Source organism: Dasypus novemcinctus, chromosome 2, assembly GCF_030445035.2.
Source record: "Dasypus novemcinctus isolate mDasNov1 chromosome 2, mDasNov1.1.hap2, whole genome shotgun sequence".
In the NCBI taxonomy this organism is placed as follows: Eukaryota; Metazoa; Chordata; class Mammalia; order Cingulata; family Dasypodidae; genus Dasypus; species Dasypus novemcinctus.
In genome coordinates, this window is record NC_080674.1 from 138,350,816 (window position 1) to 138,367,254 (window position 16,439).

A 16,439-nucleotide genomic window follows, 5' to 3' on the forward strand; every position below is an offset into this window, starting at 1 on the left:
TGTATGTCTTCCCCTTACCCCAACCCCAGCCCCCTTCTCTCTTACCTCCTATTCCATCCAAGCCCCTCCTCAGGGGATAGCAGGGCTAGGCCCTCTGTCCTTTTCCCCCTTACCCACCCTCACCTGCCCTCATTTCACCTTCTTCTGAATGCAGGAGCTGCCACTGTGATCCTGCAGGAGGTAAATAACCACTTTCAAGCTCAAGAACATGGTTGCCAGAAACAAATCAGTAGCAGTAGAAGTAATAGGTGCAGATTTTTATGGGTCCTCTATCATATTTCAAATCATAATGGAGACAAAGCAAAAGTGATGATCAGTATTCTTTGAAATTCTACAAGGAATATCAGACACATGGTGCTGACAAGTTTTTTTAAAGAGGGTATATGGGAGTTTCTTGGTAAATCCAGAGTCAGGATACAATGTCTCTTTGCTGTTTGGCCTTGAAAATCTGCCTACATCCAAGGATTTGATTGTGCTTCAGGCTGGCATGTTGAAACAAAATTGTTTTGCCTCTATCTTTGAGGAATACTTCCAAATCCATGAAGAGGGCTAGGAAGGGGAGAACAAGGCAGTTATCCATTTTCAATATGATGAGATGATATATGTTGAATTAAAAAAGTACATTCACAGTAGACTTTGGTGCAGTGTTTAAAGAAGATAATGAGGTGGTCATTAGAAAGGTGTTTATGCAGAAGTTCAACAAAGGATGCAGAGTCAGCCACACAATCCCACGGGTTCTCTTTAACACAGGAAACTCCTGGAGATGGAAGATACCAATGACACTGTGGATGACAACATCAACTACATTACCTTCATGCTTTTCCTTCTCAACAGCAATAGCAATGCCCAAGGCAACACCATCAGCTGGATCCAGTTCAGCACTAGCTGCCCTACCACAGAGAGTGCTCTGCGGTCTATATTCACACATGTATGTGGGAAAAAGTGATGGTCAGTATTTCTTTGAAATTCTACAAGGAGTATCAGACACATGATGCTGACAAGTTTTTTTAAAAAGGGTATATGGGAGTTTCTTGGTAAATCCAGAGTCAGGATACAATGTCTCTTTGCTGTTTGGCCTTGAAAATCTGCCAACCCCACTTTGAAGAATCTTACAGAATTTGCTCCCCTACAGCAATTGGGGATGCCTGGCTTTCTGAGATTCTAGCTTCACTGCCACTTTCTTGCTGTTGGTGATGTTGATAGCCAGATAAATGTCTCAGAAGGAGCCAGACCCGATCTTCCCTATCAGTTTATATTTCCCTCCAACAATGAGTTCAGCCTTGGAGGTGCTGCTTGCTATCCTGGGAGACGAAATGGAGTGTTGAGACTAAGTCCCAACACCTCTGGGAGGAGGACCTGGGCCTCCGGGGCTTGTCCATGAAGCAAGGCTGCTGGAAAGGGTGGCAAGAAACGGATAGTGGAGGGTCTTTCTTGGTATTAGAGGGCTGAGAATCTTCCGAGGGCAATCTGATCACCGTCTCTCAGTCAGATTTCTTTTTGCCAGGCTGCAGTTTGTGAGGTGTTTTTCTATGGTTACCAGGCTGGGCCACTTGCTTCTGGATGGCTGCTGCTGCCTCGCTTTTGCTGGGACATCACCGCTGGAAAAGAGGCTCATTGCAGTGCTACCGATGCCACCACTCCAACTGGCTCAAGGAACACCTGTCACTGTGCCAATGCCTCCATCGTGTTCCATCCACTCCTATAACTGCACTATTAACATTAGCAGACGGTTTAAGTTAGGATTTGCTGTGTAGTACAGTTCCATGGATTAAAAAAAAGTTATTGTACTATTATACATAAACCTAACATTTCCCCCTTTATATTTATTTATTTTTAAGATTTTATTTCATTTATTTCTCTCTCCTTCCCCCGTTGTCTGCTCTCTGTGTGCATTCACTGTGTGTTCTTCTGCATCTGCTTGCATTATCCAGGGATACTGGGAAACTGTTTCTTTTTTCTTTTTGCGTCATCTTGCTGTGTCAGCTTTCCATGTGTGCAGCACCACTCCTGGGCAGGCTGTGCTTTTTTTGTGCTAGTGGCTCTCCTTACAGGGTGCACTCCTTGCGCATGGAGCACCCCTACGTGGGGACACCCCTGCGTGGCACAGCACTCCTTGTGCGCGGCAGCACTGTGCATGGACCAGTTTACCACATGGGTCAGGAGGCCCTGGGGATTGAACCCTGGACCCTCCATATGGTAGATGGATGCTCTATCAGTTGAGCCATGTCTGCTTCCCCATTTCCCCCTTTATATACACTCAGATATATATGTCAGTGCCATTAATTATGTTCACAATGTTGTGATACAACTACCACCACCCATTGCAAAAACATTTCCATTTTTCTAAATAGAAACTCTATACTCTTTAAGCTTTAACTTCCTGTTCCATATCCCCACCTCATTACTTGGTAACTTATATACTAGATTCTGACTATGAATTTGCTTGCTTATTCTAATTATCTCATAGCAGTGAGATAATACAATATTTGTCCTTTTGTTTTTGTGCCTGAGTTATTTAACTAGTAATTTTTCTCTTGGTGCTTTCAAGATTTTCTCCTGTCTTTCACTTCCATTATTTTATTAAGATATTTGTGGATATCTCTGTGTTTATCCTACTTGGAGTTTGTTGATCATTCTGAATTTGAGGTTATTTTTTAAAACTTTTGGGAAGTTTTCAGCCATTATTACTTTGAATATTTTTTTCTGCTCCTTTCTCTCTCTTCTCTCCTTCTGGGACTGCCATTACTTTTTACTTTTTTTTTTAGGAGCTACTGGGTATTGAACCTGGGACCTTCTACATGGGAAGCAGGCACTCAACCACTGAGCCACCACTTCTCCGCATGCCATTAGTTTTATGTTGGGATCTGTTCATTTTTTATTCTTTTCTTCCTCTCTATTTTCTTTGGTATGCATAAATTTCTATTGCTTTACCTTCAAGTTCTCTTATAAATTCTCCTGCTGCTTCAAATCTATTGCTGATCTCATCTATTGAAATTTTAATTTTAGTTTATAATTTTTAACTCCATAATTCCATTTGGTTCTTTAAAATAATTTCTATCTCTTTACTGATATATTCTCTACTTGATGCAACACCTTCCTTTCCTTCTTTAATCATGGTGTCCTTCAATTCTGTGAATTGTTTATACAGGATTTTATTTTAAAGTCTTTTTCTGATAATTCTGACATCTGGTCTGTGTCACAGGCAGTTTCTGTTTCCTCCTTTGTTCAGGTTATGGTCATATTTTCATTTCTTTTTATGGCCTCATAATTTTTGTTGTTGTTGGAAACTGAACACTTTAGATAACACAATCACTTCTCATTATTTGTGGTAGTCATTTCTATAAAGTTACCACAAATACTTAATTAGAAAATATGGAGCCTTTTCTCCTAGGGGAAATAGACAGGTTCGGGTCAGGTTCCTGCAAGTCTCTGGTCACAACATTTTCATCAACAATTTATAGCCTTAATTTATGTATGTTTCTGTTCAAAGGCACCTTATTTAATATATGTTGATTTAACATTGAACTCACAGCCAGCTCGCACTATACTTTATGCCTGAATAAAGCTGATCTAACACATGTATTTTCTCCATAAGGCACTTCACAGCCTTCTTGTATTTAGCAACACCCGATAACATTTCAGCACTACACTTGGGGTCATTTAAAACAAGAAAATCACCAAAAAAAGCAAAATAAAAAAGTAAAAAAATGTGGCAGTAAATACAATATGTAAGAGAAACATGTTTACATTATGAAAGCTGAAACAAGAAAGCAGAATACCACCTCATTGCACATCAGCTGGAAATGTATGCACGGGACAACTCACAATTTTCACCACTCTGGGATGCCCATTAATTGACTATGAAACCATTGCCAAGTATTGATTTGAGGATTGCTAATAAATTTTAACAAGTCTTGCAAATACAGAATCCACAAATATTGAGGATTGACTGTATATTGCAGCAACTCTGGGTACTGGTTGCCACCCTTCTGGGAGGTTATTTTTGTTGTTTCCTGACTCAGTGGATTTTTATTATTATTATTTTAGATTTTTGTCCGTGGCACAGGAATCTGTGTCTCTTTTTGTTGAGTCATCTTGCTGTGTCAACTCTCCATGTGGGAGGCGCCATTCCTGGGCAGCCTGCACTTTCTTTTGCGCCAGCTCTCCTTACGGGGTGCACTCCTTGAGCATGGGGCTCCCCTGCACGGGGGTGACACCCCTACGTGGCAGGGCACTCCTTGCGCGCATCAGCGCCGCACATGGGCCAGCTCCACACGGGTCAAGGAGGCCAGGGATTTGAACCACGGACCTCCCATGTGATAGACGGACGCCCTAACCACTGGGCCAAGTCCTCCGCCCAGCCTGTATCATGATTCTCCTCCCATTTGCCTTTCAAGATAACCTCCAAGGTTCTGGTGAGCACCTTTAGGTTTGAATGTCTCTAAATTCTTTTGCAAATGAAGTCGGTTCCCCTGGGAAGAGATCAGGGGCTTTCTGTTTCAGGCCTTCTTCCTCCCCACCCCCAGGGAATATCTCTGATCCAGGGCTCCCGAGCTGGGTTGGGTAATGGTAGCTTCTGACTATCATCTCCACTCTAGGAGTTGAGCACTAGGGGGAGGGAGCAAAAGCCTGGGGTCCTATTAGCTCACCTTTTCCTGATGTGGAACAACTACCTCCTAAGCTGAGGTGAGGGTGATCAGAGCCCCACTACTCTCACTGCACTGCATTCACGGTAGACATTGTTCCTCAAGAAGACTGAGCAGAAGCGAGACCCCAACTCTCAACTGTATTTGCCCCCTATATGGATTGTGTCTGGTGGGGGAAGGGTGGGAGGGACCACTTTCTTCTTGGTTATGCTACCAAATTTTATTTAGGTTCTTGACTATGCTGCAGGAATGAATTTCAAGAGCACGTTAGGCCAGTAAATTATTCAGGTAGGGAGGGAAGAGAAATGGGAGAAAATAACAGAGCAGGGAGCCCAGGTAGAGAGGAAGGGGGTGAAAAGGGATAAAGAGGGATGGTTTACAAGCTACAATTCCCCCTTATAGATTATAAATCTGCAGGTTTACTTGTGTGGCCGCATGGCAGAGGAACAACGGCGAGAGCGGCACACAGAGGGCAGGAACAAGCCCAGAGTCAAGAGAGCAGGGCAAGAGCTCGCTCAGGCCTGCCTCGCAGTTTGCTTTATAAACTATTAATTATTCCACCCCTTTGCTAATGGCAGGGGAGGGGTTCCAGCTGTTTGCTCTTTTGATTGATTACTCCACCTGTCAATCCCCTAGCAAGGATCCAATGATAAAGTCCCTAGGGAACATCCGGGACTTTTCTTGGTATCCAGAAGAAGTCTCTGTTCTGGGTAGCAGAATCCCGGGGGTGGGGTCCTCCAGCAGCCACCTTGGGCGTTGCTGATGTCCACGTGGACTCTGCCAGGTTCCAGATCTGTCTATTAATTCCCTCTTACTAGCCTGCTTCAGTTATAGAGGTCTGGAGTGGAGCCTCTGACTGGATGAGCTGGGAAGAGGAAGGGAGGGAGAAGTCTTGAATACCACAGATTCTTTCTTACTGAGTTTGTGTACATGTTTCTTCATCTGTGTTCACCCTTAAGAACAGCTATCTCCAGATGCTTTTTTTAAAATTTAGTTTTCATTAGTTTCACTGGGGAGTGGGTCAGCAGAAGTCTTCATGCTGTCATGCCAGACGTTGATCTCCCAAATTGTTGCATATTCTTACAATGTGATATTATATCACAAAGAAAATGAATAAAATATAGCTACGTACAACACGTATAAGCCTTTATATGTTGACCAAAAGAAGACATAAAATAATGTAGTAAGTTTCCTTTCACACATAGTTCAAAAATAAGCAAAACTAAAACATTCATATCTTACAAGTGTATTCTTAGATAGTAGAAGAAAAAGTGAGGAAACTGAAGCGTAACTGTGGTATCTGGGTAGGGTGGGGCTGAGGGCGAAGGATTGATTCTGGAGTATTGGCAATGATCTATATATCTGGGTCATAGTAATATGAATGTTCATTTCTAATCATCGTCATATTACACTTCTATGTTGTATGCTTTTTTTTTTCCACAATAAAGTTTAATAAAAAAGTCCCAATTCCTAACACTTGTAGCTAACTCAAAGCAGGTCCAGTGTGTTTACCTGTATGCGATCCCAGGGGCCCTGGACACCCACTTTCTAGATTTTAATTCCATAGTTACTGATATTGTGCCTAAACTTTATAAATGGCCCAAGTTCATATCCAGATTTTTCATGAACCCTGTAGCAGTTTGATATGGTTATGAATCCCAAAAATAGATATTGGATTATGTTTGTAATCTGATCTGTACCTGGGCCTGATCAAATTATGGTTAGGGCTTTAATTGGGCCACATCATTAGGGTGTTAAGTTCCTGTCTGTGAAGAGATTCACAGATAAAAGGCATGGCAAAGGAGAGTTGAGAGTGATGTTGGAGTTTGATGCTGAAGACTTAAGCTGGAGCCCTGGGAAGTCAGCATGCAGAGGAAAGAGAAGCCAGTCCCAGGAAGAAAGGAACCTTGAACCCAGAGAAAAGCAAGTTCGAGGAATGTAGGAACCCAGGAAGCCTGAACCCTCACAGACATCGGCAGCCATCTTGCTCCAAATAGACTTTGGTGAGGGAAGTAACTTATGCTTTATGGCCTGGTATCTGTAAACTCGTACCCTAAATAAATACCCTTTATAAAAATCAATTTCTGGTATTTTGCATCAGCACCTCTTTGGCTGACTAATACAAACCCATTGGCCCAGCTGTTTCTAGGTGTGGATTTTTCCATATTCAAAGGCCTCTGCATAGCGCTGTAGAGACCCCATTCTTGGCTAGGGTCCTGAAGAAATGCTCTTTAATGATGCCTGTCTCCCTTAGCAGTGTATTTGAAAACTGATGTCTCTGATGTATAAAAAACCATTCTGCCAGTTTCCATTATTCATGAGTCATCCTTAGCTCTTGTGGCTGATTAACTCACTATATGTCAAAGCCATTGAATGCTTGGGTGAATTGGGCTATAAATCATCTATCCCATAATACTGGAAATTCTAGGACTATGTTAATGAGATGTAGATTATATTGAAATAGAGTAGTTTTAGCATGCCTCAGCAGTTCTTACAATTGTGCCTTATATTTCTGAGTAGGTTCCATTGCTTTTACATGAAGAAACAAGAATTCTGTTTTGGCTAAGGTTTGAGGACCATTCACATAAGCAAACTGATTAGCAGTTGCCAGGGATCTTTGGAATATGCAGTCATTCAGTGTAGATTATGAAAATTTTGATTGGTTCCCATATGTAATACCAGCTTTATATCCCTGTTCAGAGTTGGACCATTTGTATTTTCTGATAGATTTCCAAATCTTATGTCCAAATGTTACATACATATTAGGAATTAGCTGCATTGATAATGTCCAGTCATTATTGTCCAGAGAGTATCTAAAAAGAATCTAAAATTCTGTGACATTTTGTGGTTTGAAAATGCTCCCATTTATTTGCCTCTGTGAAGGATTCTCCCCAAATTTTCACAATGTGATGGAGACATATCTGAAAATATGACTAAGAAATGATCTTGCTCTTACCTTTTTAAAAAAGATCAAAACCCTAAGAAAACTTTCATGGCGTATTAGTGACATCTGGTGGCTGCAATATATTTTTTACCACAATTTTCATTTTTAGTTCATATTGTTTATTCCAAAGGAGAAAATTTTCAGTCCTTACTGCTACCACACTCCAAATAAAGGGCATCATGCCAAACACTTCCTCATCATCAGCATGTTCATTTGCCAATTATTTTATTTTTAATAGTTATAGGACTACTGAATTTTCCTTCTTCTACCTACAGTTTTAGTAACCTGCATTTTTACCATGAATTTATTTAAACTACATTTAGAACTTAATAGCATAAAGGTGTTCATAGTGTTCTTATTATTTTTAATGACTTTAAAATCATGATTATTTTTCACTCCTGGCTTAACATGTTATAGTCAACATGGATAAACGCACCATGTTTACCTGAAAATAATGCTGTTTCTGTAATTGTTGGTACAGTGGTCTATATAGGTCCATTAGATTAAGTTCATTAATTGTGTTGTCCCAATCTTCTTCTTTTTTTATTTAGAGAACTTGTAGGTTTACAGAAAAATCATGAAGAAATTAGAGTTCCCATATATACTCCATCCCCACAATTAATACCTTGTAGTAGTGTTAACATTTGTTATAGTTGATGGAAGAACATTATAATTGTACTATTAACTATAGCTCATGGTTACATTAGGGCTCATTGTGTTATACAGCTCTATGCATTATTTTTATTTTTTATTCTGGTAATATATACACAACTGAAAACTCCCCCCTTTAACTATATTTAAATATACAATTAAGTGCTGTTAATTATGTTCACATAGTTGTACTACCATCACTACTATCCATTACCAAACTTCCCATTACCCCAAATACAAACTTTGTACAATTTTTTACTTCCCCTGAACTACCTCCACCGTGGCCCCTGGTAACCTATATTCTAGTTTCTGACTATGAATTTGCTTATTCTAATTAGTTCATATCAGTGAGATGGTACATTTGCCCTTTTAAGTCTGTCTGATTTTGCTCAACACAACATCTTCAAGATTCATTCATGTTGTTGCATGTAATAGAACTTCATTCCTTTTTATAAGTGAATAATATTCCATTGCATAATATGTATACCACATTTTGTTTATAAAGTCATTGATTGATGGACACTTGAGTTGCTTTATCTTTTGGAAATTGTGAGTAATGCCACTATGAACGTTACTGTGTAGATATCTGTTTGAGTCCCTGCTTTCAATTCTTTCAGGTTTATATTAGCAGTGGGATTGTTGAGCCATATGGTAATTCTATGCTAAACTTTCTGAGGAACTGCCAAATTGTCTTCCACAGCAATTGCTTTCCCACCACTAATGAGTGTACCCATTTTTCCACATTCCCTCCAGCACTTGTAATTTTTCATTTTTTTGAATAATAGCCATTCTGGAGGGTGTGAAATGGTATTGCATTGTGGTTTTGATTTGAATTTTCCTGATGACTAATAATGTTGAGCATCTTTTCATGTACTTTTGGCTGTTTATCTTCTTTGGGAAAATGTCCATCCAATTTTTTTTCCCATCTTTAAATTGGGTTGCTTATCTGTTTGTAGTTCTTTATATATTCTGGATATTAAACCCTTATTGGATATGTGGTTCCCAAATATTTTCTCCATATATATACATTTTTTTGAGATACCAGGGATTGAACCCAGGACCTCGTTCATGCGAAGCAGGTGCTTCACCACTGACCTGCACGTGCTCCCTGTAGGTTTTTTTTTTTTTACTTTTGGATTAAGTCCTTTGATGCTCAAAAGTTTTTAATTTTGATGAAGTTCCATTTGCTATTTTTTTTTTCTTTTGCTGCTCATGCTATGGGTGTAAAATCTAAGAAACCATTGCTTAACACAAGGTCCTGGAGATGCTTCCCTATGCTTTCATCTAGGAGTTTTATAGTTCTGGCTCTTATAATTAGATCTTTGATGCATTTTTAGTTGATTTTTGTCTTATGGCATGAGGTAGGAATCTACCCTCATTCTTTTGCATAGACATCCAGTTTTCCCAGCACCACTTGTGGACGAGACTATTTTTTGCCTATTAAGTGGACTTGCCACGCTTGTCAAAAATCAGTTGGCCATACATATGAGGGTTTATTTCTGAACTCTCAATTCTATTCCATTGGTTTATATGTCTGTCCTTGTACTAGCATCATGCTGTTTTGATTACTAAGGCTTTACAGTAAGTTTTAAGATCAGGAAGTGTGAGACTTCCAACTTCATTCTTTGTTTTCAAGATGGCTTTGGCTATTTGGGGTCCCTTACCCTTGATTGCTTTTCCATTTCTGTAAGGGAGGGTACAGTAATTTTGATTGGGATTGTGTTGAAGCTGTAATCAGGTAGATTCAACATCTTAGAAATATTTAGTCTTCCAATTCATGAGCATGGAATGTCCTTCCATTTCTTTAGGTCTTTTTAAAAAATTTATTTTAGAATTGTTTGTAATTTTCTGTGAATATGTCCTTTACATCCATGGTTAGATTTATCCCTAGATATCTGATTTATTTAGTTGCTATTACAAATTGAAATTTCTTCCAATCTCTTCAGATTGTTCATTACTAGGTGTAGAGAAACACTACTGATATTTGCACGGTTATCTTGTACCTCCTCCACAATGGTGAATTATTAGCTTTAATAGCATTGTCGTGGATTTTTCAGGATTATCTATATATAGTATCATGTGATTTGCAAACAGGGAAAGTTTTATTTCTTCCTTTCCAATTTGGTTGCCTTTTATTTCTTTTTCTTGCCTAATTGTTCTGGCTATACCTTATATCAATATTGAATACTGATGGTGACAATGGGCATTCTTATTTTATTCCAGGTTTTAGAGGGAAAACTTTCCATCTTTCAACACTTATTATGAGCAGTGGGATTTTCTTGTCTTTTATCACATTAACTTTCCTTCAACTCCTAGTTTTCTATATCCCTTTGTCAAGAAGGGTTGCTGGATTTTGTCAAATGCCTTTTCTGCATCAGTTGAGATGATTATGTGTTTTTTGCCTTCATTATGTTAATGTTGTTTTTCTTACATTGAACTATTTCTAAATACCAGGAATAAATCCCACTTCATCATTGTGACGGTTTGCTCGGTCGGTAGAGGTGGGGTCTGGCTGCGGACGAGGGGTCGGTCCAGCTTGGGACGAGGGGTCGGTCCCGCTTGGGACGAGGGGTCGGTCCGGCAGCAGACGAGGGGTCGGTCTCACAGGGGTTGCGCGGTTCGGCTGACGGGGTCGCCCGGCGAAGCCGGCGACGAAGGGGTCGCCCGGAGAAGTAGGCGACGAACTGGGGACAAGGGAGGCCAGGCCCTTGTCAGGGGCTCTCAGGACTGGAGGGCGCATGGCAGAAGAACTACGGCGGAGACAAGGTAAACATGCAAGTCCAACTTTATTGAGGGAGAGGCAACAGTTTTATAGGGGCTGGGGAAGGCTGATTGGTCGAAGCCACGCCCTGTTCTGATTGGTTGCCGGAGAAAGGTCAGTGGGAGGTACTGGACGGGGGAGGGGTGGTGATTAGGGATTGGCTGCTGCTGTTGCTGGGGGAAGTGGCAGGGTTTAGTGATTGGTGGCTGCTGTTGCTGGGGTAGAGGGCAGACTTGAGTTTCCCGCCTTGTGCCTGGCTGTTGCTGCTGTCGAGGGCGGGGGGGGGGGAGGGCAGACTGGAATTTTCCGCCCTGCGCCTGCGCAGGGAGAAAGAAGAAGGGTGTTGCCTCATAAGGCATCGTGTGGCGCTATCGGGGAGGAGGGGCGGCTGCGGAAGCATGGCAGCCGAGAAGGGGAGACCCGAGGGCACTCTGCGCCCATGCCGAGCTCCCTTCAGGGGTGGCGGTGAGTCCAACCAGCCACCCTATTATGGGGGCAGCGGCTTGGAATTGGGCCTACCGCGGCCACTCCCCTGCCAGGCCAGCAAACCACACTTCAGCCCGAGGGGTGACCGCAATCATGGTAAACAATTATTCTAATTTGCTGTTGAATTGGTTTGCTAGTATTTTGTTGAAGATTGTTGCATTTATGTTATAACAGATATTGGTCTGTAATCATCTTTTCTTATATCTTTTTTTTTAAAGATTAATTTTTAAAAATTTACCTCTCTTACCTTCTCATCGTTTGCACTTGCTTTGTCTGTTCGTCTTCTTTGTTTCTTTATGAGGCACCAGGAACTGAACCCAGGACCTCTGATGTGGGGTGGAGGCGCCTACTCGCTTAAGCCACCTGTTCCCTGCTCTGTTGTCCCTCGTTATGTTTTTCCTCCTGTGTCTCTTGTTGTGCCAGCTCACTGTCCTGCTTGTCCTCTTTAGGAGGCACCAGGAACCTCTGCTCCCTGCTTTGTTGTGTCTCTCATTATGTTTTTCTTCTTGTGTTGTCTTATTGAATCATCTTGCTGTGTCTGCTCATTGCCTTCCCTAGGAGGCACTGAGAACCAGACCACAGACTTTCCAAGTGGTAGTGGGAGCCCAATCACTTGAGCTACATCTGCTTTCCTTCTTGTGGTGTCTTTATCTGGCTTTAGTATAAGGGTGATGTCATAGAATTACTTAGAGAATGCTCCTTCCTCTTCAAATTTTTGGAATAGTTTGAGCAGGATTGGTGTTAATTATTTTTGGAATATTTGGTGGAATCTACCTGTAAAGTAATTTGTCCTGGGCTTTTATTGGGAAGTTTTGACTACTGATTCAATCTCTTTACTTGATGTTGGTCAGCTGAGATTTTTCTTTTTGAGTGAATATAGGTAGTTTGTTTCTAGGAATTTTTATATTTCATTTAGGTTATCTAACTTGGTGTACAGTGGTTCATAATATCCTTTTTTTTTTTTAGATTTGTTTTTTATTTATTTCTCTCCCTTTCTCTGCCCCCTCCCCCCCCAGTTGTCCGCTCTCTGTGTCCATTCACTGTGTGTTTGGTGTCCACTTGTATTCTTGTCAGCAGCCCTGGGAATCTGTGTCTTGTTTTGTTGCATCTTCTTACTGTGTCAGCTCTCCGTGTGTGCAGCACCATTCCTGGGCAGGCTGCGCTTATATCGCCCTGTGTGGCTCTGCTTACGGGGTGCACTCCTTGTGTGTTGTAGGGGACACCCCTGCATGGCACAGCATTCCTTGCATGCATCAGCACTGTGTGTGGGCCAGCTCATCACGCAGGTCAGGAGGCCCTGGGTTTGAACCTTGGACCTCCCACGTGGTAGGCAGACGCCTTATCCATTGGGCCAAATCCACTTCCCCATAATATCCTTTTATAATCCTTTTTATTTATGTGGATCCATTGTAATGTCCCTTTTTCATTTGTGATTCTGGTTATTTGTTTTCTTTCTTTTTCTTGTCAGTCTAGTTAAAGATTCATTGATATTATTATTCTTTTCAAAGAACCAACTTCTGGTTTTGTCCATTTTCTCTACTGTTTTTTTTTCAATTCCCTATTTATCTGTGCTCTAATCTAATCTAATCTAATCTAATCTAATCTAATCTAATCTTTTATTTCCTTCTGCACACCTTGGATTTAATTTTTTCCAGTTATGAAGTGAGGTCTCTCATTTGAGATCTTTTTTAATCTAACCACTTAGAGCTATAAATTTTCTCTTAGCCCTGCCTTTGTTACATCCTATAAGTTTTGGTATGTTGTTTTTTATTTTCATTGCCTCAAAATATTTCCTGATTTCCCTTGTATTTTCTTTGATTCATTGGTTAAGACTACATCATTTAATTTCTACATTTGTGAATATTCCATTTCTCCCTCTGTTACCAATTTCTTGCTTCCTTCCATTGTGATCAGAGAAGACACAATGTATGATTTCAATATTCTTCAATATACTTTGACTTGTTTTGTGATCTAAGAGATGTTCTATCATGCATAATGATCCATGCACATTAGAGAAGAATGTATATTCTGCTTTGTTGGATGTTCAACATACTGTCTTCCAGGTTTAGTTAGAGTATTGTTCATGTTTTTTATTTCTAGTCTTCTGATTAGATGTTCTATCAATTAAAGTGTATTGAAGTCTCCCACTATTAATGTAGATCCATCTAAATCTCCCTTCAAGTCTGTCCATATTTGTTTCAGATATTTTGGGGCTTTGCCATTAAGTGTATATATATATTTATGCCCATTATGTCTTGTGCAAAAGACCTCTTTGTCAGTACATTATGACATTCTTGTCCCTTTTAAGGTTTTGACTTAATTCTATTTTATCTGATATTAGTACAGGTAAAGCTACCCCAGCTCTCTTTGGGTTACTTTTGCATGGTGTATTTTTTCCACCCTTTCACTTTCATCCTACTTGTGACTTTGAATATAAGGTGAGTCTCTTGAAAACAGCAGAGGTGGGTCATACTTTTTTTTTTTAATCCATTTTTCTGATCTCTGCCTTTTGACTGGAGAGTTAATCAGTTTACATTTGAAGTAACTACTGATAATGCAGAAATTTCTTCTGCCCTTTTGTTACTGGTCTTCGTAAATCTTAAACCTTTTTTTTTTACACTTTTAAAAATGAAAATTAAAGGATCACAAAGAACATTACATCAAAAAACATGAGGTTCCTATATAACCCACTCCCTACCCCACACCCCCAACGTTTTTGTAAATTGTATTTTTTTGAAGATATATACATCTCAAAAAATGTTACATTAAAAAACGTTAAGAGGTTCCTGTATACCGCCCACATCCCCACCCCTCTCCTCCCACACCAACAACCTCCCCCATCATTGTGGCACACTCATCACACTTGGTGAACACATTTTGGAGCACTGCTGCACCACATGGATAATAGTTTACCCTGTAGTTCACATTCTCCCCCAGTACATTCAGTGGGTTATAGCAGAATATATAAAGTCCAGCATCTGACCCTGCAATATCATTTAGGACAACTCAAAGTCCCAAAAATGCCCCCCATCACATCTCTTCTTCCCTCTCCCTGCCCTCAGCAACTACTGTGGCCACTTTCTCCACCTCAATGCTACAATTTCTTCTATTACTAGTCATAATAGTTTTATAGTAATTCTACTAAGTTCACTCTAATCCATATTTTATTCCTCCAATCTGTGGACCCTGGGATGGTGATGTCCACTCCACCTCTAGATCAAGAGGGGGCTTAGATTCCACATGGATGATGGATGCAATTCTTCTGCTTGCAGTTGTAGGCACTCTTGGCTCCCTGTTGTGGTGGCTGACCTTCACCTCCATGTTAGCTGAGTGGGTTAAGTCCAATGAACCAGAGAATAGGAGTTGCAACTCTGCTGAGGCTCAGGGCCCAGCTGGCACACGGGAAGTCCAGAGATTCAAGTCCCCTGAGTATACACCATCCCTAGCACCAATCACAGGTTCAGTAAAAGGGACAGAAGAGGCATGTGTAGAAAGGTCACATCAGAGTCCAGCTCCATCACACTCAGGAGCACAAATTCCAAAGTAGGCCCCTCTGACATGGCATAGAACTCCAAATCCATCTGCCATGACCATATACCCTGTGGGTCTCTGTAGACTTCAGAAGAACCAGTACCTAGGGTTGTATCTACTTTGGCTTTTTCTGGGGTCCTGCTGTGGCTTGTGTAAGTGCAACCCCTCTGATGACCTCTTGACTCTTTTTTGAAGACTCTTAGCCTTATGAACTCATTTGTCTTTGCCAATTTCCTCTTTTATTCCAGGTCAAAAAGCAGTTTTTAACACATGATCCTACATGTAGGCTGAGATATTCTGCTGGTCTGAATTGACCCTTTTATTCGAGGTTTCTTTCTAGTTGCATCACCAGTTAGTGACTGGTAGCAATCCCTTGGTGCCAGGGAGGCTCATCCCCAGGAGTCATGTCCCATGGTGGAAGGAAGGTAATGCATTTACATGCTGAGTTTGGCTTAGAGAGTGGCCACATTTGAACAACATGGAGGCTCTCAGGAGGTAACTCTTAGGCACCCTGCAGCTCTAGGCCTAGTGCATATTTCAGGCACACAGATTCACAAGCATAGTCATTAGTATCAAGGGCTCATTACCGGGCCATCCTTTCTTGTTGGTCTTTGCTGTTGCACTTGGGGGATTATTGCTGTTCCACTGGGGAATGTGACAGAGTTCCCCTGGGTAGGAACTCAGCACTCCCTCAGGTGATATTTGTAACTGTAACTACTATGACTCATATGTTTTTTTCTTTCTTTCTATTTTTTCCACCTTTATTTTGTTTTTAAATGTTACATTCAAAAAATATGAGGTCCCCATATACCCCCCACCCCCTATATGTTTTTTTTTTTTGACTCTCAGTTCTTCCATTAACTACTTTTATGTTTATTATTATAATTTTTGTAGTCTACCATTTAAGAGTTCCTTTCCTTTCTTTCTAGGTATATTTTTCATATATATTCTTTTTGGCCATCATGGGGTTAAAATTTAACACCCTAAATCTATTATATAACAACCATATTTTACTTGATACCAACTTATCTTCAATAGCATACACCTATGCTGTTCCTATACCCCTCCATCCTGAACTTTTTTGGCACTAGTTACAAAATATATCTTTGTAAGTTATATGTCCAAAACTATAGGTTTATCATTACTCTATGCATTTTAGAACCTGTAAGAAGTGATGTTACTTATTAAACAATACAATAGTAATGGTTTTAATAATTGCCCATATGGTTACCTTTACCACAGGTCTTTATTATTTATGCTGCTTCAATGTACTGTCTAGTGTCCTTTTCTTTCAGCCTGAAGAACTCCCTTTAGCATTGCTCGTAGGATGGGTCTAGTGGCGGTGAACTCCCCCTCAGCTTTTATTTATCTGTAAATGTCTTAACCTCTTCCTCCTTTTTGAATGAAAGTCTTGCCAGGT

General features: G+C 40.6%; 1 pseudogene; it reads left to right on the plus strand.

Moving 5' to 3' along the window:
- Nucleotides 1–208: 208 nt before the first annotated feature.
- Nucleotides 209–946, plus strand: LOC101435177 (actin-related protein 2/3 complex subunit 2 pseudogene; annotated as a pseudogene).
- The last annotated feature ends 15,493 nt before the right edge of the window (nucleotides 947–16,439 follow it).